The 27,807-nt window shown below is 34.6% G+C and overlaps 1 protein-coding gene across 14 annotated transcripts in view; it reads left to right on the forward strand.

The window, feature by feature from the left end:
- Positions 1-27,807, forward strand: part of MGAT4C (MGAT4 family member C) — a 1,054,150-nt gene that overhangs the window by 529,721 nt on the left and 496,622 nt on the right. The window lies entirely within an intron of this gene.

A 27,807-nucleotide genomic window follows, 5' to 3' on the forward strand; every position in this document is an offset into this window, starting at 1 on the left:
CAAGGTTATGCTGCTAGAATCTATAGCAAAAAGGAGAGAAAATATTTAAATTCTGTTATTCCCTTTGTCCAGTAAAAGAAATCAAGTATTTTGTTTAATGTGGACAGATACATTTCTTTATGCCAGTGAATCCAGAAGCAATTCAGGCATATAAAATATATTAGTTAGATTCATGTTGTCAACCATAAATTTACCCAGAAATTTTATTCAGATGTGTAATTTATATTACCCATCTGATCGGATCTTTGTCTGATCTGTTGCTTGAAAATTGAAATCCTATCTTAGTTTTGTCTTAAGTTAGTCTCTTAAGTTAATGAAAATTTTGTTATATAAAATAAAGATGATATGGTTTCATGTTACTTCCTCATGATCTAATTTGATACATTTAGTTTAAAATTTTAAAAGGAAAATATAGTTATGAGATGATCTCACTCAAATTTCAGGTGTTTCACACTTTTGTCAAGTGATAAATGCTGTTTCTGTTATGATTATTTAAAATTTTGAGATGAACAACTAAAGCAATATACTCTCATATTATTAGAGAAGGATCCATGATCTTTAGACATTGACATTCTTCTGTGAAAGTTTTGTAGTATGATTACATGTTTCCTCAACTATTCAGATGTTTTCTATCATATTTCTTCAAAGATGTAAAACAAAGTGTTAATTCCTACACATGTAGGAAAAATTCAAACATGTTATGCATTTTGTACATTTGATGCAACTTAGAATCTGTTTTAACCTTAGAAAGGAACTTGTTTGAGATAGTATAATTCTTCACCATCTTATTAGAAAGTCATAGTATTTGTCTAAAGTATTTTGAACACAGGTGTGGCAGTTGCACAGGGTTACACAGGATAAGAAGGGAGTGTTGGTGATTTTCATCTCTGTGTCTATCCGATTTCTTGTGGAGTCTTTTGTCTGATGTAGTTTAACTCAAAATCATTGCTATATATAGCCAAATTGTGTAATTTCCCAGAGATTCAGAAAACTGGTAAGTAACCAATGGAGAACCAATTAACTAATGATTAATTTTCACATACGTTCTTATTCATTAAAAAAATGGGGGAAGAAAAGAAAAATATGGTATACTCTAGATTCATCAGTTTCAATCTCTTTTTATGGTATACAGTAAAGTTCTAGAAAATGTCACAAGGTTAAAAAAATTTGATTTTTATGTCACTAGTCTTTATTAATGACTATCAGAGATCCTTTTAAAGTCAGTGTTTATTTTAAATTTTCAGTAATTTACAAAATAATGTTTTATATTCATGTCATTAAAATGACATTTCACCAAGAGCAACTCCATTTCCCCAAATTAGCACATCCTCATATTTTCTTTCTGAAGTCACATAAATGAATTAAATATTTTGTAACTGTTGTTATCTCATGCATGGTAGAAAAGTTTGGACCTTTGCTAATAATAATTATTAGTAATTTTATATACATATATAAATCTATGTATAAAATTTATGTAAAAAATTACTGCTTGATTATTCCTCATAGGATGTTAGACCAGAGAAAGTACAGGCCACAAAAGATAGCTCTGGAAGTGACAGTAACAGATTTAAAGCATTGGATTACCTGGTTTTGTAACACTTATTAATAAATAAAGATTAATTTCAGAATATTATTAGGATATCTATAATTCTTTCAAAATTCAACTACATAGAGCTTCACAGTTTGAGGAGGGTCAGTGGTGTCGAAGAGGTCATAAAAAGGTTGTTGCATCTCACTCTTCACACATCACGAATTCATGATTTTAAGAGAATTATTAATTGTTGGGGTGCTAATTTTCCATTAACTATTTTAAATTGTAATTAATGGCAAAGTGTATATTTTGAATCATAATGGAAATATTTCATATTTTTTAAAAATCCTATATATGATGAAAATCTATGAAAATTTATTTTTATTGAGGTTTGGATTTTTTCAGCATCTTATAAAAGTCAAATTTATAATGTATGGGTGCTTTGTAGAACAAGTACATCTCCAGATAAAGGAAAAACTTACATATACTTACAGAGGCCTCACTTCCCTAAAACCCCAAAGCATCTTGACTCTCTTTTGTATTACTCTTTTAATTTTTACCTAGATCATTTAAGATATACAGATACACAATTTGCAGACATGCAATTTCATAAATACTGTCAGAGATGAGAAATTGAATTACATGCTGTTTACATATTTACCAGGGAACTTTATTGCAGTCATTATATTTTATTTTTTTATTCTCTGGACGATTTTAAAAGATTATAATAGCATTTTTAAGTATTTAATTGTGAATTTCTAAAGAGCAGTGATAAACACGGCAACATTAGTTTTCTGATATTCTCAAAATTCAAAGAATAATAAAAGCCAATTTCCTTAGTCAATTGTTATATAAATTACTGAATAAGTATTGTGTGATGAGGCTATCAGTGTATAAAATTGTTTTAAAGACCTGGAACATGAATTCAACCTCAATGCAGTATATATGTCTCCATATTCTTCTCAAGAAGCAGAACCTGCCTATTATCAGCATATACAGAATATGGTGGACGTATGTTTTTCATATGAACACCATATCTCTTCCACTAAAATAACCCAGTTCATTCCACGTATGTCAATAGGCAGGGGCCCAGATTGCATCATAACCCCCCACACCATAATGAGAGACATATAATTCAGGTCTCATGTATAATTAAAGCTCACTGTACTGTTGGTCAGACAGATTGGTTTAGGGATGTGTGAATAATCTGTTAGGTCAGGTTAGGTTACTGCCTTTGTCCCTATTTGCTACTCTGAAGGAACAAAGTAAAGGAAAGCTGAGATATGAATAGAAACAGAGTGACTATGTCATTGTTTGTGACCTAAAATCTTTTCAGTAACATCTGCCAGTATATTCACCTTTTTAAAAAACGCATTCTTATTTTGAGAATGATTCTTGATAAATGCATTAAGAAATATTGACTTAGTGGGATATATTTTGGGATTTCCAGATCATTCATTTTCTGTGATGGCCTTGATAATAGTATGTTGGCTGAATCCAAATTTTGTTGTGTGACCAGGATCTAGACTTTCCACAAAATTTGTTAAATTAGGGGAAAACGAGGTATTTACATACATATTTTTTACAGTGTGAATGTGTATTTGTGTGTATGCACACGTGTTTAATTTTTTGGGAGATAAGTTAATTACTAAGAAAAGACTATAGCAGAATTACGTTTTCAATCTTTTATTGACATCTAGAGAATAGACCACAGCTTCAGACGTTTAACTATTCTAAGGACTCTGGATCTGTTTTTCATTGTCTTTTAGGATCTTTGGAGAAGCTGCATGCATAGAGTCTTATATGACCTGAAGCAGTGCTCCTTTCCCCAATGAAAATGAATAGTTTTCATTCTATATACTGCTTGTTTCATTCTATATATTGCTGGTATGCATAGCTAAGTATGCCCTGTCTCCTGCTGCCATCCTTATTTCTTCAGTTCTTGAGATCACTGATGGGAGAAAAGGACAATTACTAAATGACATCTACAAAATGCTAAAGTGCTCACCCATCCATAAGATTCTTCTATTTACTGTCCTTATTATTTACGTTGATATTTACTTAATCTAGGATGTACACTCTTAACATATGGGATGATTTAATAAGACCATGGAAATAAATATTATCCACTGTTCTTTCTTTCATTGAATTACATGAGATTAAGAATATCTGGGCTAAGGTTTCCACATAAAATGCTATAACATCTTTCGATGTACTCTTTTAAAATATACAGTAGAAGATGCCACTGAAGCATGGTATGCTGTATATTACCAGTGGAATGGACTTGTGCAATTGAGGATATGGTTTGAACCCTCTGGCAAGCACCATGCTTTTTTTTTTTTTCAATCAATTTTACGTTATCAAATGTCTTGTGGTCACTTTAAGACAAAAACACAATCCCGATATGGTAAAATTTAAATGACTAACCCCATGTTAAAGTCAAATGCTGAACCTAATTTAAAGTTATTTCCCCTTCCTTCTTAGGGAACTTGAAATGAAAGGCAGAGCAGTGATTCTTCATCTTTTCCAGCTAGCAGTCCCTCAGCTTTTTAGCCAAGAACTCTTGAGTCTCCATGATCAAAGTAGAAGGATGAGGAGAGAAAAGCAGATAAGAGCATTTTAATGATGAATTCAGTCCTTCTGGGCCAGATTCATTGCTCTTGTCAAACTTTTTTTTTCTTATGGACCATTTCTGTGGCTCTCATTGCTGGCCCCCTTTCCTTGGTATGGTCAGGGTCTCTCTTCATTTGTTTGTTCTAACTCAACCTCCAATGCTGACATAATGCATATCGGCCGCTTTGGCTAAGGCCCTAGAAGGTCATCCTTTTGGACAAGATGCCTTATTATGTGAGTACAGGCCAGTCCTCCTATTGCTAGATCCACACTTAGTACATCAGCTTCTTACATTTTTGACCCACCATCAGGGCACATGATGTGATTTTGCACCTGAGACCTTCTGCTGTTTCCCTTTTAGCTTTCTCAAGCATGGGTCAAGAACCGTTCTCAGTGTCACACCCCCTTCAGTGACACATGTAAGATTCCTTGAGTGGTCTGTTGAAGTTTCTCTCACCAACTCAGGATTAGTTTTACCCTCCACTTTTTGAAGTATGGGTGTAGGAGGGATTATGGGAGAGGACAGAGTGTACGATTCAGTATTCCACTCTCTCCAAAGAAATCTTCTTCAAATATTCTGTCTTTATTTTCCAACTCTCAACCATTTGCGTCATTGATGTAACTGAGGGAATTCATTTTAATTATCAACTTGAATTTCTATAAATGATCCATCTATTTTGTATTGGTGACTAGGCAAAAATTTTATTTTTAACATGCTGTTATATTAATTTATATTCTAGAATTTTGTTTCATATTTTAGAATTTCGTTCAACTAACTAATGTGTGTCCTAAGGTCATGAACCATGACTTTTATTCCTTTTATTTTTCATATTGGTCCTGACACAGATAAGTCATCATTAACTCTTTTTGGACGGATAATTGAATCAGACTTTAAAAAGAGAAAAAAGAAAGTTGGGAGCTAGATCCTGAATGGGGAAAAACCTAAATCATAGATAGAAAATACAAATGTTGATATCAGTAGAGCCTAATTGGAGTAGTACTTCAGAGGAAAGATAATATATAAAGCACTTTCATATTTAAAACATGTCACAAATTCTTCAACACACCTCCCATCAGGCCAAGTCAATGTCCACTCCCCTTGAGCCTAGAGATGGTCTTTGTGACCACCTCAATGAATACACTACAAAAGTGATAGTGCCTTACTCTGTCTGAGGCTTGATTTTAAAAGTTCATGTAGCTTTTGTAGGTCTCTCTTGGGACACTTGCTTTGGGAGGCTTTAGCAACCAAAAAATCTAGCAGTTCTGAGGATACCAGGTAGAGAGAGAAATCAAGACAGTTGGAATGGAAATATTTCATTTTAAGCCAAATTTGGAGGAAATATGAAGCAGTTGGGATTTGCTTTGTTCACCAAACAAAAAAAAAGTATCTCATTTCAGACTCTGTACACTGCAAAGTATTTTCAAATAAGGTTACAGATTCCAGTCAAAGATCGAATTCAAGATTGGCCTTTGTTAAGAATCAAGAAAGATCTAAGTTCATGTTTTACAAGCCTTCTTAAAGAGACAAAAAGCCTTCTAAGCATGCTAAGACTGTGCTTCACAGATACTGTCTGTAAACAATAGGACATCAAGGAATTTTAAGTATTTTCCCCACAGCAGCTTTAAAAGGATCCCAAGATAGAAAAGAGCTTTCCCAAAAGATATTTCTGATAGTGTATTTTCTCTAATAGGAAGAACTATAAATCAATTCACAAAAAACCCACATAATTTTAAAGAAATTTTATCAGATGAGACTAAAAGGACAGAGACAATATAAAATTAAAAGAAGACTTAGACTCGAAAATTTCCATGGGCTGGAATCAGGCTGAGAAAATATTCAGATTCAAACACCAATTATTTCTCTAAAAAAAGAAGGATGACTCAGAAACCAAAATCAGGACCCAGAAGGCAGAGTTGTAGAAAAAACATTTCTAGGCAATAAAACTAAGCCATTATTAAGAAACTGGCAACAGATACCCAGCTGGATTTCAGAAATACTATGAATCAGTGACTCTGTTTGTCTCCCATTTGATATATTTTGAATGCGCGTATATAGAGCAGTCATCCCATACCTGAGCCACCAGTATATGTTGGCTTTATGGTGGGGAGATAACTTGTCTATTCAGTTCACAGGTCTTAAGACTGAGAGAAACAGTAATGAAGAAGCTGTACTGAAAGAACAACAACCAGAGAGCCTCATATGTGCCCAAATCTGATTTAGACAAGTTGCTGCAACTTGGACCTGAGTCTGATGCTATAGTACAGGATATGAGATATGTGGGGGTCTTGGGAGTGAGTGGGTGTGTTTTACATGTAAAAAGTGTAAATACTTTGTGGAAAGAAGGTGGACTGTGCCTCCAAGTTCTTTGACACTCAACAGTTCAAGAAGTGGGGGCCTGTATGCCTGCTCTCCCGGAACCTGGACAGGATGTTGTAACTGCCTCATAAGATAGAATGTAGTAGAAGGAATGCTGTGTGACTTTGGATAAAAATCCGTGCAGCTTCTGCCAGTTTTTCTAGGGACATTTGCTGCAGAAGACCATCAGCCACCATATAAAAAACCCAGCTACCTTGAGGCTACCACGTGGAGATATCAGGTGGAGAAACCATATTTAAAGAGAAGTGATGACCAACCAGCAACCCCAGTTGTCTGGCACTCACTGTTTGAGTCTTTCAAGCTACTCAAGTGTTGAAGTCTTCAAGATAACCCCATCCCTGACACGAGACACTGTGCAACTACTGCATGGGAAACTCAAGTCAGGGGAGAACTGACTGAGCCCACTGAAGTGCTGGATTCATGAACAAATAAATGATGCTGCTGTTTTCAGCCACTATCTTGGGCTGCTACACAGCAACAGATAGTCAGAACAAGAACTATAAAATACTGAGAACTTTTTTTCCTTTAGAAAATACATGAAAAATTAACTAGTTGTAGACTTTATTTTACCAATATGGTTTAGATCAAGATTCCTGATAGCAGCGCTATGGTCATTTGAGGCCAAATAATTTTTGTTACTGGGTGCTTCCCTGTGTTTTATTGAATGTTTAGCAGCATCTCTGCCCTGTTCTCACTAGATGCCAATGGCACATAATCCTTCTAGTTGTGACTACTAAAAATGTCTCCAGACATTTCCAGAAGAGGCAAAATCACTCTTGGTTGAGAATCACTAGTTTAGATAAATTTAAGGGAAGAATGGTAGGAGAAAAATAAATCCTGGGAAAGAAAAGAGTATGGAAAAAAAAGAGTATGAAACTTTCTAGCCTAAATAGCAAATAATTTATATCAAGTCCTCTAATAATAAACCATAAAGTAGAGACACTATTGAAACAAGCGTATTCTAGAATCAGATGTTCTGTTTGCAAAATCTTCAAAATATCCATGTTGTCCATACTTGTGTAACTACATAGGATTAGAGGCCCATTAAGTTATGGGGTTATTGAGGTTCACCTTGACTAATTGTTTTATTTGTTTCTGGCAATTTTGTATCTCTTATTTCAGGCTTCAGCTGATTTTTCATGTTATTTTCTATTGTTTCAGTAAAAAAGTACTTTTAGAAACTAATGGCTTTCCAAGAGATGAGTTTTGTCCCTCAGATAACCCCATAATTTAGCATTTCAAGCTTTTAAAATACTTATCAAGAAACAGTTGCTAGTTGAAACCAATGAGCTATGCTGTACATTTCTGACAGCATAATGTACCTCTTCAAATTTTGGTAATAATAATTGCATGGCAACTTACAATTCAGAAAGGAAACACTATCAGAATTTTTAGCCATGAAAAAAAAAGGATTAGGGTTTGGAGTGAGGGGACATTAGATTTTAGTAAGAATCCTTGTTTTCTCCTGTAGTGTGAATATTTTAAACTATTAACACATTTCTGGTTTTTCACTTTTATAGAATCCATATTCTTATATAAGCCATTTAAGAATGGGTGTTAGTTATAAAGCAGAAACTAACACACCATTGTAAAACAATTATACTCCAATAAAGATGTTAAAAAAAAAAAGAATGGGCTCTGTGTAGTCTGTTGTAATTTATTAGATTTGTTTCAAACTTTTCTTTCTGAACTAGGGTTATTACAATAATTATAATTTCTAGTTTTCCTTTTTTTTCTAATTGTTTAATCATCCAGAAGGAGGTTGGTTGGCCAAGAAGATAGTGAATGCGTTCATTTTGTTTCCATCTTGGGACCAATAATACTGCCATTGTTTCCTAACGATTCTGTTTCTAGTGTTGATTGTCATAAGCAGTAAGAAACCATGAGAAAGTTAGTGGAAATTCAGTTTTACAATTGGACAGTGAAAATCTATCACCAGAACAATGAAGACAGCTCAGGGTGTAGTTTGTAGTGCTAGGAGGTGAGAAACATTAACTACATGTTTAATGGGCAAGGGATTCTCCTATGCTCCCAATGTAGCATCATGTTTCTACTGGAAGTCTAAGTAAGCTAGTGCCTCATAATATTCTGGACTTAACTTTCAAATATACAAGACATTATCTTTTTCTTGGTAATTGGCATGTCACTATTATAAGACATATGTCTGTCATCAGTTGACAGCTACCACTTATCAGAGGGATAGGACATTCATTGCACAGAGCATTCAAATAGATTAAATAAATTTTCTTCTTTTTACAAAACTTTACATGGTGCGATGACATGTAAATTGATTTGTAAACTATTCATAACTTCTAGATGGGTTTACCTCTTTCATTTTTCAGGAAGGAAGGACTTGTCAAGTTGGATTGATCTGGCATGCCAGTACATTAGCCCTTCTATAACTGATTTTCATTTTAATGTTACTCTCTTTTTTGCAAGGGCAAGATGCTAAATGAGATGAGATAATTTACATTTTGTCACATTTGCTTTCAAAGATTAATGTACACCAACAAGAGGAATCAAAAAGATAATATTAGGTAGAGCGAAGTTATGAAGCAAAGGCAGTAAGTTACTATTGAAAAGCAAAATTAGATGGTATGTTGTTTATTAAAATGGTTTCTTATCATTTATTCAAAATAAATGAACAGAGCAGTAATACCTAAGAGCTTACATTTTGAAATGTGGCAGATTTGAGAATGAAACCTAGATCTGCAGTCTTATGGTCCTGTGATATTCATTTACTTCTCCAGTGCTTTTATGTTCACACATACACCAAAAGGAACAAGGGCAACTCTTTAAAAGGTTTTGTGTATGAATGAACATCCCTAAATCAATTTAAATATTATTATTAATATTATTGTTATACTTTTTAAAATAAAGGGACAATTTATATATTGATTATTATATATAATCGATAAGGTTCAACTCATATAATGACATAAATTGTCATGTGACTTATGGTGGAATTCTTACAACTTCACATAAATTATCATGTGACTTATGGTGGAATTCTTACAACTTCACGGTTATTTCTCAAATGTGTCATATGATCGGAAATGATACTGAAAATATTTTGTTCACTTTTGCTTGCAGCTGTCTTATTCTGACTCACAACATACGTATATTACTTTAATAGATTCTCAAATGATGCCTTTCTATTTCTCCTTCCTTTTCTTCTCTCCCTCCTTCCATTCTTCCTTTCTTCCTTTCTCCCTCTCTCACTCCCTCCCTTACTCCTTCCCATTCACCCTGTATATTTACTGAAGATTTAATATGTGTCAGATACAGAGATAGACACTGCAAACATAACACTGAGAACACTGGAGCATTTGTTCCCAAGGTACAACCCCTCTAATAGAAGCAGAAAAGTCATGACAAATAAGAAGAATTAAATACTAACCTGTGTGTGGCAAACGAACAAAAAAATATCACAAAGGAACAAGACATTGATTATGTTTTCTTTCTGTTTACTTCATTCCCCAACTTGTCCATACCTGGAATATATATTGTTGCACCGTTTAATGGATGTTTATAAGGTGTTCTTTCTAACAGAAATTTAGTTCTGTTGTTTCAAATATGAAATTTCTATAATGGTTATGATGACTCACAGATACAGTATAACCTAGTCACTGTGTGTACTCACTATGTGTATCTTCCATAGTCTGCTTCTACCGTAACTGTCTGAAGTTATTTTGTATGCAAAATATCGAAAAATCTTCATTTTTATTTAATTCTGTTTGGCTTATATTTTGTTCTCACCTCCTATCGTAGATCACAGTAGATCACAGTACTTTTGACAAAATAGGGCTCAATACCTTAATAGATCAGTCAATAAATGATGAAATGAATGAATAAACACATGATTGATGAACTGAATGATTGGCTGACTGAATGAGAACCATATGGCATATTTTTCTTGGTGTTCTCTCTGTCTAGAATATCTTTTCTTATGTATGTACATATCCCAGGCTTCAGTTTCCTGCTACTTCATGCTCCTTTGATCAAATCAGTTGATAATGCCATCCTAATAAGTTATTGTTTATGTTAAACATTTTTCTATTAAATCCTTTTTGACATACCTTATGACAATGTTTTCTTGTTTCATTTCCATGCCTTCTCAGATAGCTAACATGTAGAGAATCATCCATTGCATGCCTTCATCAATATTTTGATAAAACTATCTTTTTCTAAAGCCTAGAGTCTTCCAAAATTTACATATATATGTATATACACAAGTATATAGATATATATATTTCTCTCTCTCTCTATATATATATATACACATATATGTGTGTGTATGTGTGTGTGTATATATATATATATATATATACACATAAGCTCATGTGTGTGTGTGTTTCTGTATGCATGCATCCCTTTATAGTGGAGGTACATGATCTTAAAATCCCATAAATACTAATATATTTAATAGGTGTTCCCCCTTATAAGCCTGTGGCTATAACAAATGTATGTTTTATTATGTGATAACGTAAGAATATGAATTAAAATTTTCAGAATAAGATGATATATCCTCAGAGAGTAGGGTCAACCTAATGCTTGTTGGTTTAAATATTTGACAGCTGTTCGAACATATTGTCATTTGGAAGGGGAAAAATGAACCAGTTCATCAAAATCAACAATATTCACAGAGGGAGTTGTATAGTGTCAGAGCTACCTTTAAATTAAATGTAGCCTTAAAGAAAAAAAATCATTTAAACCATCTATTGTACAAAAGAAGACACTAGTTAATGGCAACACGCTTATCTTCACCAGAAGCAGAACTGCTGAATGTAATACCATGCATGTCATTTTGTGTGTGTGTGTGTGTGTGTGTGTGTGTGTGTGTGTGTATTGTGTAGCCTTATATATTTTAGTGGAGCATTTCACAGTAATTAACTCGAATGAAAACTTGTTCTACACAGATTTTCAGAATAAATAGTTGGCAATTACATATGGACTAAACTGTTGCACTGCTAACCTTTTAACAAAATCTCTTTCCATGAAACAATTTTATTAATGCTCATTATTACTCTCATGGTGGGACGGTGGCTTTTCATTTTTCGATTTAATGACTGTAGATCAATATGTATTGGGTCGTGGAAACATACAGACTCTGTTGGGGATGGGAATCAAAGTAGGACAATATTGTCTACAGCTGGCAGCTACCATTTATGTGAAAACTCAAGGGAGTTTTTCCTTCTTGATACCTGGATAGAACTGGTATACTCCATCCACATTTCTTTCAAAATTAATTTTGTTTATGTTGTGGCTAAAAGGTGAAAATCTGAAAAACACTATGTTCTATTTCCAGTTTTAATGATTAATGATCAAAGAAAAATCCAATTGTCAAAAATAATAATTTTGCCATGAGTCACAGTGACACCAGATGACAAAGAAAGCTTTATCAAACTGGAATTTTAACTCATGAAGTGTTGGACACAACTGCATCCTCCAATGGCTCATTTATTCTGTGCTGATAATATATAGCCTAGAACATTGAATTCACTCAGGTTTAATGAGTTTTTGCTTTTGACATAACACTATGAAGATTTTTTTTTTTATTGTGGTCAAGTATTGATTGCATTTTTCATGGATCAGGAACTGGTAAACATCTTAATTTTGAAAGACACTGTTTTGTTTTTCCTCTGCCATAATTTTATTTTTTCTTAAATTAGGGTATTATATTTTATTGATACAAGGTGAATAAGAATAAATTTTATATTTATACATTTCAAAAATATTTAAACTTTAATAAACTTTGAATATCTTTTCAATATATAATGCATTTTTATTTATTCTCCAAACGTTTTTTCCTACTAAAATTTCAAATCTGTTTTTTAAAAAATTTTATAAGTGGATGAAGTAGGGAACTGCCACAAATTTGCAGTCTAAAGAACTTTATTTTATAAATGGGTACTTATACAATATGAGAAGCTATCTCTAGTTTATGACAATATATCAAAATAGAAAAGTTCTTCATTTAAAACTGTAGTATCCATTCCCAGGGCTGGGCAGGCTTCATGGGCATGTGACCTACGAATTTGAACAGGGTCCCACACTTAGAAGGACGCCGTTCTTGGTTTATGCCTCTGCTATTGCTATCTCGAAATTCTTAAAAATTTTTAACAAGGAGCCCCACATTTTCATTTTGTGCTGGGCCATTGAAATTATTCACTGTGCCCCAACACAGAGTAACATGGAAAATATCAAACTATCCATGTTTGTATAATTTGATATATTAGCAATTTTAATGTAAAAATACTAATTTAAATAACTAAATTTGTGAGGTGACAGACTAGTTTCCATTTTTTGCCTCCTCCTGTTCTTTATTCCAAATTAAAAGGTATCTTCTACAATTGGACAAAAATTTGTACTACTGAAATGAAAAGTAATAACCAATAACCGTATTTTCATGCGTATGACAGTGCAGTGACCATCTATGCACAAAATTTTGAGTTCACATTTTTGACTACAGTTGACCCTTGAACAATGTGGGGTTGAACTGTCTGGGTCCACTTACACACCAATTTTTTTCAATAGTAAATACTACAGTATTTACCAAGGTTGGCTGAATCTGAGAATGCTGAACCAAGGTTGGTTGAATCTGAGGCTCTGATGAAACTGCAGATACAGAGAAACCTTGGATAAAGAAGGCTGAGGACCAACTATAAGTTATGTTTGAGCATGGAAGGTTGGTGCCCCTAACCCTCTTGTTGTTCAAGCATCAACAGTATTTCCAAATTCTGTGATAGACCTGCTTTGGTACCTTTCCCATTTTCTCTTTATTAGGCCAGTATTTCTATCTCCCAGTTATTTTGAGTGGTGAATGAAGCTGATTTAAGACAGAACGCTTTTCCTGGAAGTGGAGCCAGAGACAGTGATTATGAATACGTTTTGAGAAATTGCTTTCTAGAAAGATTACATAATGTCGTATTGTCCATAGTAGATGTACAAGATTATTTACCACAACTTTATCAGCAGAGAGTTAATGTGAAAAGGGGATCCAATCACTGGTGTCCAATTTGATTGTGAAAAGCAGCAGCTCGTTTTTAATTTAATTTACTGTATCAGCGATTAATGAAGTTGCAAGTTTTTTCATTTATATGTTGGCTGTTCTTATGCCTGTTTTGCTTTTTCCATTGTAGTGTAAGTTGGAATTACTATTGTTTATTGTCTATAAAAAACAATGATATCATAAGCATAACCTTTATTTGAAGTAAAGTTTTACCAAGGTCAGTGATTAATAATTCTCAGTTGTCACTAAGATCAGAAAAAAAATGGACTCAACTTGCAGAATTAGGACCTTTTTGTCCATATGTATAAGAAGTTTACACCAAATGAGAATATTAACACAGAAATAGATAAAGTGAGATTCTAAAATTTCTGTCTCTACTGATGTGTATATATGTATACACACACACACACACACACACACACACACACACATATACATACATACCTGTCTCTTTGACAGTGTTTATAAGTAGATCTGTGAAACTCTCAAAGTCTCTTTAAAGATCCAGGACCTGTAATCATGAATAACTCTTAAAAATATTCAGAATATAGCTTAATCATAAATCTTCTATGGCTGCTTGTGATAAAATAACCATCTCTTAGGGTTTATAAATATCAAGCTTTTTTAGTACCTCTGCCTGCAGGTATAAAAGTGACCCGATTCTCATACTTATTATTATCAATATGTACATATGCCGGATATGTAAAATATAATGACCAAAGGATGTTTCTGTCAGACAGAGACTTCAAAAGAAAAATATGGTCTGGTGCTTTTTTTCTTCCCACTTGTCTTTTGGAGAGTCCAGTATGTTTCATGCTTTGGGAAATGTGCCAGTCCCTGAAACAGGAGACATATTGAGGTCCTTGCCTTATTTCCCTAGCTGCTATAGAACATATTATAAATGGAAAATTCATATCCTATTAGAAATAGCATAAAATAATCAAAGTTATTTTCTTAAGTGCTGAACAGTTCCCCATAGAAAACTCTCCAAAACCCAATCTGTAAAACCCTATCCATCTTTCAGAAGTCCCATAGGTTTCCAATTCCCTTATGAAAACTTCCTTACTTCTCACTTTCCTTTGAGGTATGACAATTCTTAATAGTGTACATCATAAAGTGTAGCATTTAATTATGTACCACTAATACAGCTGCTTAGCGGCAAATAAAACAATGCACTGTAGCTAGTTTAAGCAGAAACTAAGAGAGAGAGAGAGATCGTATAGTTTACAGAATCTTACAAGACACAAATATTGGTGTTCGAAGTCTATGTTGGCAGGAACAATGCTTCAGATACAGACAGTTCTGGAAAAGGCAACATTTTCCTTCCTCAGCCTCCAACAAACCCCAGAACAAAATTAAAATTCTCTCTGTTTGAATATGATTAGATGGGTCTGGAGGACATGCCAGCACTTTTCTATAAGAAAGGTTTCAAATTCTAATTCTGCTTAAAATTTGAGAAAGTGAGGCAATAACACAGGAAGTTACCTAAAACAAGAGGCTGCTCAGTGTAAATGAGGGAACACAAAATATGAAATATACTATCTCCCATGATATGATTGTTACAGCGTGTGTGTTTTTTTTGTTATTCCTAAAAGCATTTAAATCTTAGAAGTGTCAAGTCGTGTGCCATGCTTCTTCGTACAGACCTGGTGTCCTCTTTACCTGGATTCAAAACTTTGTTCCATTAGTGTGACTTTGAAAGAAAGAAAATTGATTTTGCTATCACCAATCAAATTAACTCATCAACAAATGTTGGATAATAAAATCTGTCTCATAGGGTGATTGTTAGAACTGAAGGAAACAGCTTAAGTTCCCACGACAAATACTAGGTACTTTATAACCTTTGTTTCTTGTCTTTCTCCCGTATACATTATTCTATAAACATTTATCAATACAGTGATGAGCATATCAAATTTACTGAAACAATTGCTCTATTTTCTGCTATGTAGGCTCATTAATAAAAATTACAGAAGAATTTAGAACTTAGTTGTAGTAAACATGTTTTATCACCCATCATACAAAAACTCATTTCTACTGGTATTCAGCCTTCCCAATTCGTGTAGGAACCATAATAGGAACCAGAGGGGTCATTCCTACCTTTTCAGCCCAGCACAGCCAGAGGGCTGACCCATAACAAGTCGGGAAAAATGTTTTCTCCAAGCAGGGTGACACTTGTTCTCTAGGAATACAGAGAAGTTATTCAATGGAAGAATAACAATAATAAATTTTTAATAGTTTCTCTAAAAAAGTGAAATGAAGTAATTCAAGCAGAGCACTTATAAAAGAGCCTTGAATCCACTCAAAACTCAATAAAACTTAACTCTTATCATTGTCATTGTTACTTATGGAAGGCCATATTTACTGTAAAAGTCATACTGACCTTGGGGTGGTTTGACCAAACCATTGTCTCAAACATTTGCTTCTAGAGCTTCCTTGCTACTTGTTTTTTATAAGTCTGTCATAAATTCTGAGAACTCTTGATATCCTTGCAATACTTAAATCCTTCATCTTAAATTAGTCTGTTGCTTAAAAAACAACTATGACTGATAAATATACCAAAAAATTTGCCTTTGAAATTTTAGTAATGAAGAGGCTTGAATTTCTTAATTAACTAGTTGAACTGTTTGGATTTTGTCTTTTAAAACAGTTAATCTGTCCATGACCAAAATGGAGAGAAGACACTGAAGAATACAATAGCAAAGCCTGGCCTCTATTTAAAATCCTGAAACAATAGAAACAATATATCATATTGAAATTCCGTACTTTATTTAAATTTTATTAAATCCCTTGAAAGACTTTCTATTGTATATTAATAAATTTAGTTTTGTTATTTTCTAGTTGTACATTACTGAAGAAGTTTCCTAATATCAATAAAGCTAAATTTTCTCACTTGTCAAAAAGGAAAATAATACTATTTTTATAAGATTTTTCTTTGGTAAGGATTGCATTAGATATTATATACAGTGCACTAAGTAATATTAGTTTTATATACAGTGCACTAAGTAATATTAGTTTTTTTAACCAAAAAGTTGAATGAACATTTACAATAACAAGGAAAGTCTTAGCTTTTTTATTTATTGAATCAGGCCAAACTAAAGTTGTAGTCATATAGTTTCTAGTTTAATCAAAACAGCCCTTTCACTTCTGTCACTGTGGATGTAGATGTAGCTCTCTCCATATTAATGTTACTGAACCAAACTTGGGTCCACTTGCCCACATCAGTAAAGCCAGTCTACTGACACTGGGTTGTGGTAAAGAAAAGTGCAGCGTTTATTGTAAGGCACCAGACGAGGCATCCGGAGCAGCTAATGCTCATAAAGCCCAAACTCCCTCCTGGGTCTCCAGGAAGCATTTTGAAAAGCAAAGTGAGGGAGGGGTGTTGCAGGGTGTGTGATCAGCTTGTGCACAGTTCTCTGGTGGTGTCACAGGGGTTAACATTATCAATCCTCAGGCTTCAGTAGACCTGGGGGCAATGTGCTCATTGTCATCAAGTACTTAAATTCTTCCACTTGGTGGCGGTTTTAGCATCTGTAAAATAACTCAGGAAATATGCATCAGATACTGTTATCTAGGTACAGTAAGTCCCCTACATATGAATGAGTTCCTTGCGGAGAGCACGTTTGTTAAGTCCTATTTGTTCGTTAAGTCCAACAAAGTTAGCCTAGGTACCCAACTAACAAAATCAGCTATACAGTACTGTACCACAATAGGTTTATAATACTTTTCACACAAATAATACATAAAAACCAAACAAACACAAAATATAAGGAAAACATTTTTAATCTTACAGTACAGTAACTTTGTAGACCCGTTAACTAATTTATGTGGTTGGACATGCAAATGTACATTCGCATCTTTGAAAGTTCGCCACTTGAAGGTTCATATGTAGGGGACTTACTGTACTTCAGAGAGGAGCTAAATATTTGGTGACTACCATATGGCTGATTCACTGTTTAAATTCTTACCAGTCCGCCAGGCCCAGCTGCTATTGTTGTCACTACATGTTTACATCCTTTCAATCATTAATTTTTGAGCCAGGCTTTTGTGACTCAGGGGAGGCCTGGGAAACTACAGTTCTACTGAGACAGGTAGTGAGACAGGTAGAGGACGTGGGAGGAGGGGTCTGTCCTGGGAAGGCCCCATAGGGTCCTGCTCTGTTACCTTAACCTATTTTTATGCCTTTGTCAGTGTTTATTTTAAGTTCTACCTAGGAACAATAATATTAGAATGCCATCTCATTTAAATACGGTCAATTATTTTCTTTGAGAGGTATGAGGTTAAGGTATAGTGACATGGTTGTGAAAAGCTTCATTTTTCTTTACCTGAAGTCTCTATGTATATATTTACCTTACATTTAGTGGCCCAATATGCAAAGAATAATATTTGTCAATAATTTAACTTCTATATGTTTAGGTTTGTTTGTTGTTGCTTTGGAAATTGTTGCTTTGATTGTTCTTTTTTTTTTTAATTTGGGAGAATTGTAAGAGTGGTTTGGCTATTTATCATAAAAAAATTTGACTCTTCTAGAAACAATTTGCTTTTTCCTTGAGAAAAAATTTTGATTTGCTCTAATACTTTATACACCTGTACTAGATATGTGTATAAATATTTATATGATGCACAGTTTTCTAAATATTAAATTGACTTTACTTAATTACATGCCTGTCAGATACTACTCATCTGCCACCAATATGGGCACATTTATACAGGCGTACTTTAACTTTGCATTTTGTGTTTTTTATCTGTTTTTTTGGCTCTCTTCAGTGTTTCTTCACAGTTATTAGTAGACATAAGAGAAAAATAATGGTTTGATCATGAATAAATAGCAAAGCAGAAAGCATATACATGGAACATATATATTAGTATACATATAAAATGAACTCTGCATTGGTAAATGTAATATGTTTAGTGACTTCAAACATATATATATATATATATATATATATATATATATACTCTGATGATCCAAGTTGATATATAAATTATATACCCATTTATGGTGAAATTCTAATCAGAAATAGAGTGAATAGATGGAAAAATACATTTTCTTTTCCTTCTTGAAAGACATGGAAATAATACTCTCTGGAATACAAGAAACAATCTTAAGTGCTTATATTACTGCAGCATATTGATTTTCTGACTGTAGGATCCATCATAATTGAACAGTAAACTATCATATTTCCTTTGTGGCAGTGTTGTCTGAAGTATATAATTTAGAATTATGTATTAAATGAATTTAAATAAGTCCCTTGGATTTATTTATTTATCTACCTTATTTGAATTAAATTGACCTTCTGTATGCTAATGAGAATATATAGAATCCCTACTTAATGTTGAAGAATGATTAGAATTTTAACTTTTTTTGGAATATAAATTAATCCTCTAGTTAGTAAAAATGGAGAAGAATGTGCCTTGTTGCTCTGAAGAACTTAACAAAGAACGCTATCTTGCCCATTAACTGTGAGCTTACTGCCTCTTTTTCCTTGCATGTTTTTCTAATCAATGACATACTTTCTCCCTTGAGGCACATGGGAGTTTAGCAATTACTTGCAGCTCTAACACTAGGCAATTTCTTCCTGGACTGCAATCTCTTAGAGTTCAATTTTCTCAACCACAGACAAAATGATGAGAATGAATTCATTCCTTCAGAATGAAACCAAGTGAATAAACTAAATGTGATTGAAATGAGCTTAGGTGGCACTCATACATAAATCAACAGACAACCCTGGCACATAACCCAACTGTACATACTTATGGCATGTGTTTCATGTTCCAGCAAGTTTTTAAAGTTTTTTCTAATCTTCCAAAGAACATTTTTTAAAGTCCCAGTAAAGTTCAATATAAATGTATAATTGTAATTATGTATAGATATCGCCATATAACTCTGCAAAGAGGTTGTATTACATTATGTGTGCTTCAACACTATAAGAGAGCCACTGTGACCACATGACTTCACCAATACTCAGTGATAACAAATGTTTTTGTCTTTGTCAGTCCGTTAAGTAAAAAAGCAAAATAAAAAAAAAACAACAGAAAACACTGATTCCAGGATGAGTGAGGTTAAATAATTTTCACAGTTTTATTATGAATTTTTATGAATCTATTCATACTAGTTTTACATTTTTCAAGTGGATTCTTTTCCTTTTTTCTTTGTAAAAACTCATCTCCATGTAAAGAATTGTCTTTTGCTGCATGTGTTGCAGATTTATTCCACCAGGTTTAACTATTACACACACATATCACTCATAGGAATTTATCCAATAAACATATTGGACAAATTTATAAAGCTATATTTATTTTTGTACTATTAGTAAAGAACTAAGGCTAGAATTCACATAAATATGGTAAATAAAGGACGGATTTATATAAATTTTGATACACCCCTTCAATAGAATATAAAGTTAAAGAATGAAACAGACCTATTTGTGATATCTAAGCTTTACCCTGGGAGAAAGGCAATACAGAAAAGTGATTTTAGTTAACAAATAGAATTTAGAGGCAGGGTTGAGAGTTTTATATCATATATAGCCTTTTGTATTAACTTAATTTATTGTCATGAATTTGCTTTATCTTTTTTTTTTTACATCTTTATTGGAGTATAATTGCTTTACAATGGTGTGTTAGTTTCTGCTTTATAGCAAAGTGAATCAGTTATACATATACATATGTTCCCATATCTCTTCCCTCTTGTGTCTCCCTCCCTCCCACACTCCCTATCCCACCCCTCCAGGCGATCACAAAGCACCTAGCTGATCTCCCTGTACTATGCGGCTGCTTCCCAGTAGCTATCTACCTTACGTTTGGTAGTGTATATATGTCCATGCCTCTCTCTCACTTTGTCACAGCTTACCCTTCCCCCTCCCCATATCCTCAAGTCCATTCTCTAGTAGGTCTGTGTCTTTATTCCTATCTTGCCCCTAGGTTCTTCATGACATTTTTTTTTTCTTAAATTCCATATATATGTGTTAGCATATGGTATTTGTCTTTCTCTTTCTGACTTACTTCACTCTGTATGATAGACTCTAGGTGTATCCACCTCATTACAAATAGCTCAATTTTGTTTCTTTTTATGGCTGAGTAATATTCCATTGTATATATGTGCCACATCTTCTTTATCCATTCATCCGATGATGGACACTTAGGTTGTTTCCATCTCTGGGCTATTGTAAATAGAGCTGCAATGAACATTTTGGTACATGACTCTTTTTGAATTATGGTTTTCTCAGTGTATATGCCCAGTAGTGGGATTGCTGGGTCATATGGTAGTTCTATTTTTAGTTTTTTAAGGAACCTCCATACTGTTCTACATAGTGGCTGGACCAATTCACATTCCCACCAGCAGTGCAAGAGGGTTCCCTTTTCCCCACACCCTCTCCAGCATTTATTGTTTCTAGATTTTTTGATGACGGCCATTCTGACCGGTGTGAGATGATATCTCATTGTAGTTTTGATTTGCATTTCTCTAATGATTAATGATGTTGAGCATTCTTTCATGTGTTTGTTGTCAATCTGTATATCTTCTTTGGAGAAATGTCTGTTTACGTCTTCTGCCCATTTTTGGATTGGGTTGTTTGTTTTTTTGTTATTGAGCTGCATGAACTGCTTATAAATTTTGGAGATTAATCCTTTGTCAGTTGCTTCATTTGCAGAATTTGCTTTATCTTTATCATCACCATCATCATTGTAGTTGTCATTGTCATCATAATCATTCGAGTACAGAATCATTCTTGTTCAGCTTTTAGTAACCAATTTATATTTACATGAAATTTATCATGTAATTTTTAAATTTTTTTTGTGGGGGTGGGTGGGTTGTTTGTTTTTTGTTTTCATAGAGGAAAATATCTGCATTGGCAATAAGTATTGAAAGGTAAGGATGAGTGGGAGACAGTTTGGATGATGACACCTAATTTGTGCAGCTCCTTGGAGGATATAATCTCATTCTGATTTTTCTAGGTGCAGCTTTATCTCATGCTACAGGAATCTGGAAATATGATTTCTATTCCCAAGGGTCCCAATCATGCTACAGCTATAAAATAAGAAGTTTGGAGTTAGTAAACTTTAGCTTACCATTCTCTCCAACTATCTATGATTCCTGGCTCTTCCACTTTAATATCATTATATTGTCAAGATTGTAGAAACACTCAGCATATATGAATGGTAAAATGCCAGGATCACAAAGGTAAACTGCATGAAGAGATCATGAGACTACAAACAGGGGGAAAAGTTGCTGATAGTCTCTGGTTAATACATGTGGGAAATTCTAACCCATACTGCACATCAGGTCATGATCTTTATGTTCCTAGTCACTTATGTAGAGTGCATGGAACTTCCCAGAGGACTGGCTGAATTGCCAACAAAAAGGTACTCCGTTTTGTATATAGGAATTACTACATTAATCCTTGTACTATTTTAATTCAGTACAATAAGGGTTTATCAACTACCTTCTGTAAAATCTGAGGAAATTAAATAATGAGCCAGAGAGAAAGAGAAAGTTAGTTACAAGTTGTCTCCTAACATTTGTTTGATGACTATATCACAGTTCAGAATTTAGTCTTTTCCTTAGTCTCAAAATCTGATTTGTTCTGCACAGTGAAAAAAGCTTTCTCTTTGTATAGTGCATTCATGATGTTATTTAATCAGAACACCACATGACCAGTTGTATTTTGATCTCAGCAGACCCATAGGGGAAGCCAAATAAAAATTGGAAGGTTGTATGGAGACTACAGCTTTGGAATATAGAAAGTGAATTTAGGTTTAATGCATTAACTAAAATACCCTGTTGCATTCCTTTCTCACAAATGGTATGGTTGTACAGATGGCACAGGAATTAGCAAAGTCCTTTCACTGATTCTTTTGTATCCACCTTCAGAAAGGGATGACTTGCTACCAGAATACTGTTTCCAAAGATCTTTGCTTAAAAAAACTTACTTATGGTAGGTTAGTACTTGACAGGGCCACTCTGGATTTTACTTAATCACTCTAATTATCTTATAGAATTTTGGTCAACCAAATCTCATATTTTGATTAACAGCTTCTTTTTGATATGTAAATACTCTTAAGAATTCAAATCTTACTGGATTGGGAACACTGCAATCACTTCTGAAAGTGACCCCGGCTTTACATGCTTTGATTGCTTATGTACTGATATTAAAAGTAAATATTGAAAGAGGTATCTCATTTGATTTATCATCAATCTACAGAAAAATCATCAAACCATTCAAATACTGGTAAGGTACTATCAGAGAAGCAGCAGCATAGCACAGGGAGATTGGCTTGGCACTTTGCGAAGACCTAGATGGGTGGGATAGGGAGGATGGGAGAGAGGCTCAAGAGGAAGGGGATATGGGGACATGTATGTGCATATGGCTCATTTGCTTTGTGGTGCAACAGAAACTAACACAGTATTGTGAAGCAATTATACTCCAATAAAGAGCTATTAAAAAAAAGTAAGATGTGATTCCCATTTTCTAATAACTCATTCTAAATATTTTTGCAGCTCTGATTACCTCATGTTGAGACAAGCGTACTCATTTGAAAATTCCAAAGGAAAGTTATGTTAAGGAATCTAGAGTTTTAATGATATTCTTCCATTTTTGTCATGTTCAAAATCTATTTTAAATGTATAAGAAAAGCCATTTATAAGAAGTATGACGGAAGCAGAGAAAATGACTAGCTTGCAAAGAGTAATTGAAGTAGAGGTAGTACCTAAGATCAGGGAAAAGGAAATTGAAATATCTGATTTAACATTCACTGAGAAAAAGATGGAAAGGTAGAACAACAGAGAGATCTTCAGTCAATTTATTTGGAAATTCAGAAACACTAAATTTGGCAGAAGAATCTAGAAGGTACATGTTAAAAGTGTTCTCCTCCCTCACAGTGCCCAGGGCTTCCCTGTGGCGCAGTGGTTGAGAGTCCGCCTTCCGATGCAGGGGACACGGGTCGTGCCCCGGTCTGGGAAGATCCCACATGCCGCGGAGCGGCTGGGCGCGGGCGCGTGAGCCATGGCCGCTGAGCCTGCACGTCTGGAGCCTGTGCTCCACAACGGGAGAGGCCACAGCAGTGAGAGACCCGCGAAAAAAAAAGAAAAACCAAAACAGTGCCCAGAAAAAAAGCCTGTTTTTTTAAATTCTAAGTTTCAGAAAAGAAGCTGAAGATAATGGATGCCATTACTAGCTAAGGCTGTCAGACATTAGCATTTGTTGGCAAACGAGAAACTAACTGAAGAGTTTTCAAAACAGAATGAACAGGACTTCCCAGGACTTCATGTCAGACACAAGATTCCTGGATGAGACGACTAAAAGTATCTTATGGTAGAAATAAGCCAAAATCTAAGATATCTCCCCATATTTAGAATGTGAGATTAAATATGATCAATTAGGAATTGATGGCAAAATATAATTATTTACCTTTCTTTAATAATAATTGTAACATTTTCTTTGCTGCTAATAATTATAACTATTATGTAAATGTTTTACAAGGATACTTTATTTTTTTATCTCTACACCAAATCAAGTATTTTAACCAGAAGAGATTATCTATGAGCCCAGGGTCAACTAGCTAATAAGGTTGACCCTTGAATAACATAGGTTTGAACGGAGCAGATCCACTTACACATGGATTTTTTTCCAATAGTCAATACTACAGTACTACACAATCTGAGGTTGGTTGGTGCCCCTAACACCTGGGTTGTTTAAGGGTCAATTGTGCATATCAGAACTGGAGATTAAATCTAAGTCAGCCAGAAATCAAAGAGGGCAGAATTAGATACAACATATTTTTTAACAATACGTAGGTATCATAGCTTGGTCTCTAATTTTTCAGCCTCATTCATCATCTAAAAAATGTTTATCGAGCACCAGTTTTTGACACAGTTATTAGAGAGTGACCAAGAGATGAATTCCTTGCCCTCATTAAGTTAATCAATCAATCAGTGACTCAATCAAAGTATAAATGACAGATACGAACAAATCATATGGAAAAATAAAGCATATTGAAGTAGACCCTGTGAAAAAACTGCCGGGTCTCTCTGCTGGACATGTTTCATCTGCTAGGAACATTATCACAGAAGCGTTCAGATGTCAGTTCCTTCAGGGATTAGCTCAGCTGCAGAGTTCCACCACACACTAAATTACACCTCTGCTTGGATTACAGGTCCAAACAGGGTAAAGACTCGGCCACCTTGGCATAATGGAGGTTCACTCTGAAGGTACTATAGAATATCATGAAATAGGGTCATTTGAGGTTGTTATTGGATCTACATCATGGTTCCATTTTTCCCTTTGAACAATCCTGTTTCATGTCCTTCCCTGCCTTACGTGTTGCTTTCAAGCACACTCCTTAAGAAATACTTTGCATACTGCACCTATTCTCAGATAAAAAATTAATCCAGAACTCTTTTTTTTTTCCCCACACCTTTTATTTTATTTTAACATTTTATTGGAGTATAATTGCTTTACAGTGTTGTATTAGTTTCTGCTGTTTAACAGAGTGAATCAGCTATATGCATGCATATATCCCCATATCCCCTCCCTCTTGCATGCCCCTCCCAACCTCCCTACCCAAGCATCAAGGTGCTCACAAAGCACCGAGCTGATCTCCCTATGCTATGTGGCTGCTTCCCATTAGCTATCTGTTTTACACTTGGTACTGTATATATGTCAATGCCACTCTCTCACTTTGTCCCAGCTTACCCTTCCCCCCCCATGTCCTTAAGTCCACTCTCTACGTCTGTGTCTTTATTCCTGTCCTGCCCATAGGTACTTAAGAACCTTTTCTTTTTTATTCCATATATATGTGTTAGCATACGGTATTTGTTTTTCCCTTTCTGACTTACTTCACTCTGTATGACAGATTCTAGGTCCATCCACCTCACTACAAATAATTTAATTTCGTTTCTTTTTATGGCTGAGTAATATTCCATTGTATATATGTGCCACATCTTCTTTATCCATTCATCTGTCGATGGACACTTAGATTGTTTCCATGTCCTGGCTATTGTAAATAGTGCTGCAATGAACATTGTGGTACATGACTCTTTCTGAGTTATGGTTTTCTCAGGGTATATGCCCAGGAGTGGGATTGCTGCGTCTTATGGTAGTTCTATTTTTAGTTTGTTAAGGAAACTCCATACTGTTCCCAATAGTGGCTGTATCAATTTACATTCCCACCAACAATGCAAGACGGTTCCGTTTTCCCCACACCCTCTCCAGCATTCGTTGTTTGTAGATTATTTGATGATGGCCATTCTGACAGGTGTGATGTAATACCTCATTGTAGTTTTATTTATTTATTTTTTTTGCGGTACGCGGGCCTCTCACCACTGCGGCTCCTCCCGTTGCGGAGCACAGGCACTGGACGCGCAGGCTCAGCAGCCATGGCTCACGGGCCCAGCCGCTCCGCGGCATGTGGGATCTTCCCGGACTGCGGCATGAACCCGTGTCCCCTGCATCGGCAGGTGGACTCTCAACTACTGCGCCAACAGGGAAGCCCCTCATTGTAGTTTTGATTTGCATTTCTATAATGATTAGTGATGATGAGCATCCTTTCATGTGTTTGTTGGCAATCTGTATATCTTCTTTGGAGAAATTTCTATTTAGGTCTTCCGCCCATTTTTCGATTGGGTGGTTTGTTTTTTTGATATTGAGCTGCATGAGCTGCTTGTATAATTTGGAGATTAATCCTTTGTCAGTTGCTTCACTTGCAAATATTTTCTCCCATTCTGAGGGTTGTCTTTTCTTCTTTTTTATAGTTTTCTTTGCTGTGCAAAAGTTTGTAAGTTTCATTAGGTTCCATTTGCTTATTTTTGTTTTTATTTCCATTTCTCTAGGAGGTGGTTCGAAAAGAATTTTGCTGTGATTTCTGTCATAGAGTGTTCTGCCTATGTTTTCCTCTAAGAGTTTTATAGTGTCTGGCCTTACATTTAGGTCTTTAATCCATTTTTAGTTTATTTCTGTGTATGGTGTTAGGGAGTGTTCTAATTTCATTCTTTTACATGTAGCTGTCCAGTTTCCCCAGCACCACTTGTGGAAGAGGCTGTCTTTTCTCCGTTTTATATTCCTGCCTCCTTTATCAGAGATAAGGTGACCATATGTGTGTGGGTTTATCTCTGGACTTTCTATCGTGTTCCATTGATCTATATTTCTGTTTTTGTGCCAGTACCATGCTGTCTTGATTACTGTAGCTTTGTAGTATAGTCTGAAATCAGGAAGCCTCATTCCACCAGCTCTGTTTTTCTTTCTTAAGATTTCTTTAGCTATTCAGGGTCTTTTGTGTTTCCATAAAAATTGTGAAATTTTTTGTTTTAGTTCTGTTAAAAATGCCATTGGTAGTTTGATAGGGATGACATTAAATCTGTAGATTGCTTTGGGTAGTAGAGTCATTTTCAAAATGTTGATTCTTCCAATCCAAGAACATTGCATATCTCTCCATCTGCTTGTTTCATCTTTAGTTTCTTTCATTAGTGTCTTATAGTTTCTGCATACAGAAACTTTTGTCCCCTTAGGTAGGTTTATTCCTAGGTATTTTATTCTTTTTGCTGCAATGGTAAATGGGAGTGTTTCCTTAATTTCTCTTTCAGATTTTTCATCATTAGTGTATAGGAATGCAAGAGATTTCTGTGCAATAATTTTGTATCCTGCTACTTTACCGAAGTCATTGATTAGCTCTAGTAGTTTTCCGGTAGCATCTTTAGGTTTCTCTATGTATAGTATCATGTCACCTGCAAACAGTGACAGTTTTACTTCTTTTCCATTTGGGTTCCTTTTATTTCTTTTTCTTCTCTGAATGCTGTGGCTAAAACTTCCAAAACTATGCTGAATAATAGTGGTGAGAGTGGGCAATCTAGTCTTCTTCCTGATCTTAGTGGAAATGTTTTCAGTATTTTACCATTGAGTACAATGTTGGCTGTAGATTTGTCTTACCTGGCCTTTATTATGTTGAGGTAAGTTCCCTCTATGCCCACTTTCTGCAGAGTTTTTATCATAACTGGGTGTTGAATTTTGTCAAAAGCTTTCTCTGCATATTGAGATGATCATATGGTTTTTATCCTTCAATTTGTTAATATGGTGTATCACATTGATTGATTTACGTATACTGAAGAATCCTTGCATTCCTGGGATAAACCCCACTTGATCATGCTTTATGATCCTTTTAATGTGCTGTTGGATTGTGTTTGCCAGTAGTGTTTTGAGGATTTTTGCATCTATATTCATAAGTGATATTGGCTTGTAGTTTTCTTTTCTTGTGACATCTTTGTCTGGTTTTGGTATCAGGGTG

The sequence above is a fragment of the Stenella coeruleoalba genome, assembly GCF_951394435.1.
Source record: "Stenella coeruleoalba genome assembly, chromosome: 11".
In the NCBI taxonomy this organism is placed as follows: domain Eukaryota; kingdom Metazoa; phylum Chordata; class Mammalia; order Artiodactyla; family Delphinidae; genus Stenella; species Stenella coeruleoalba.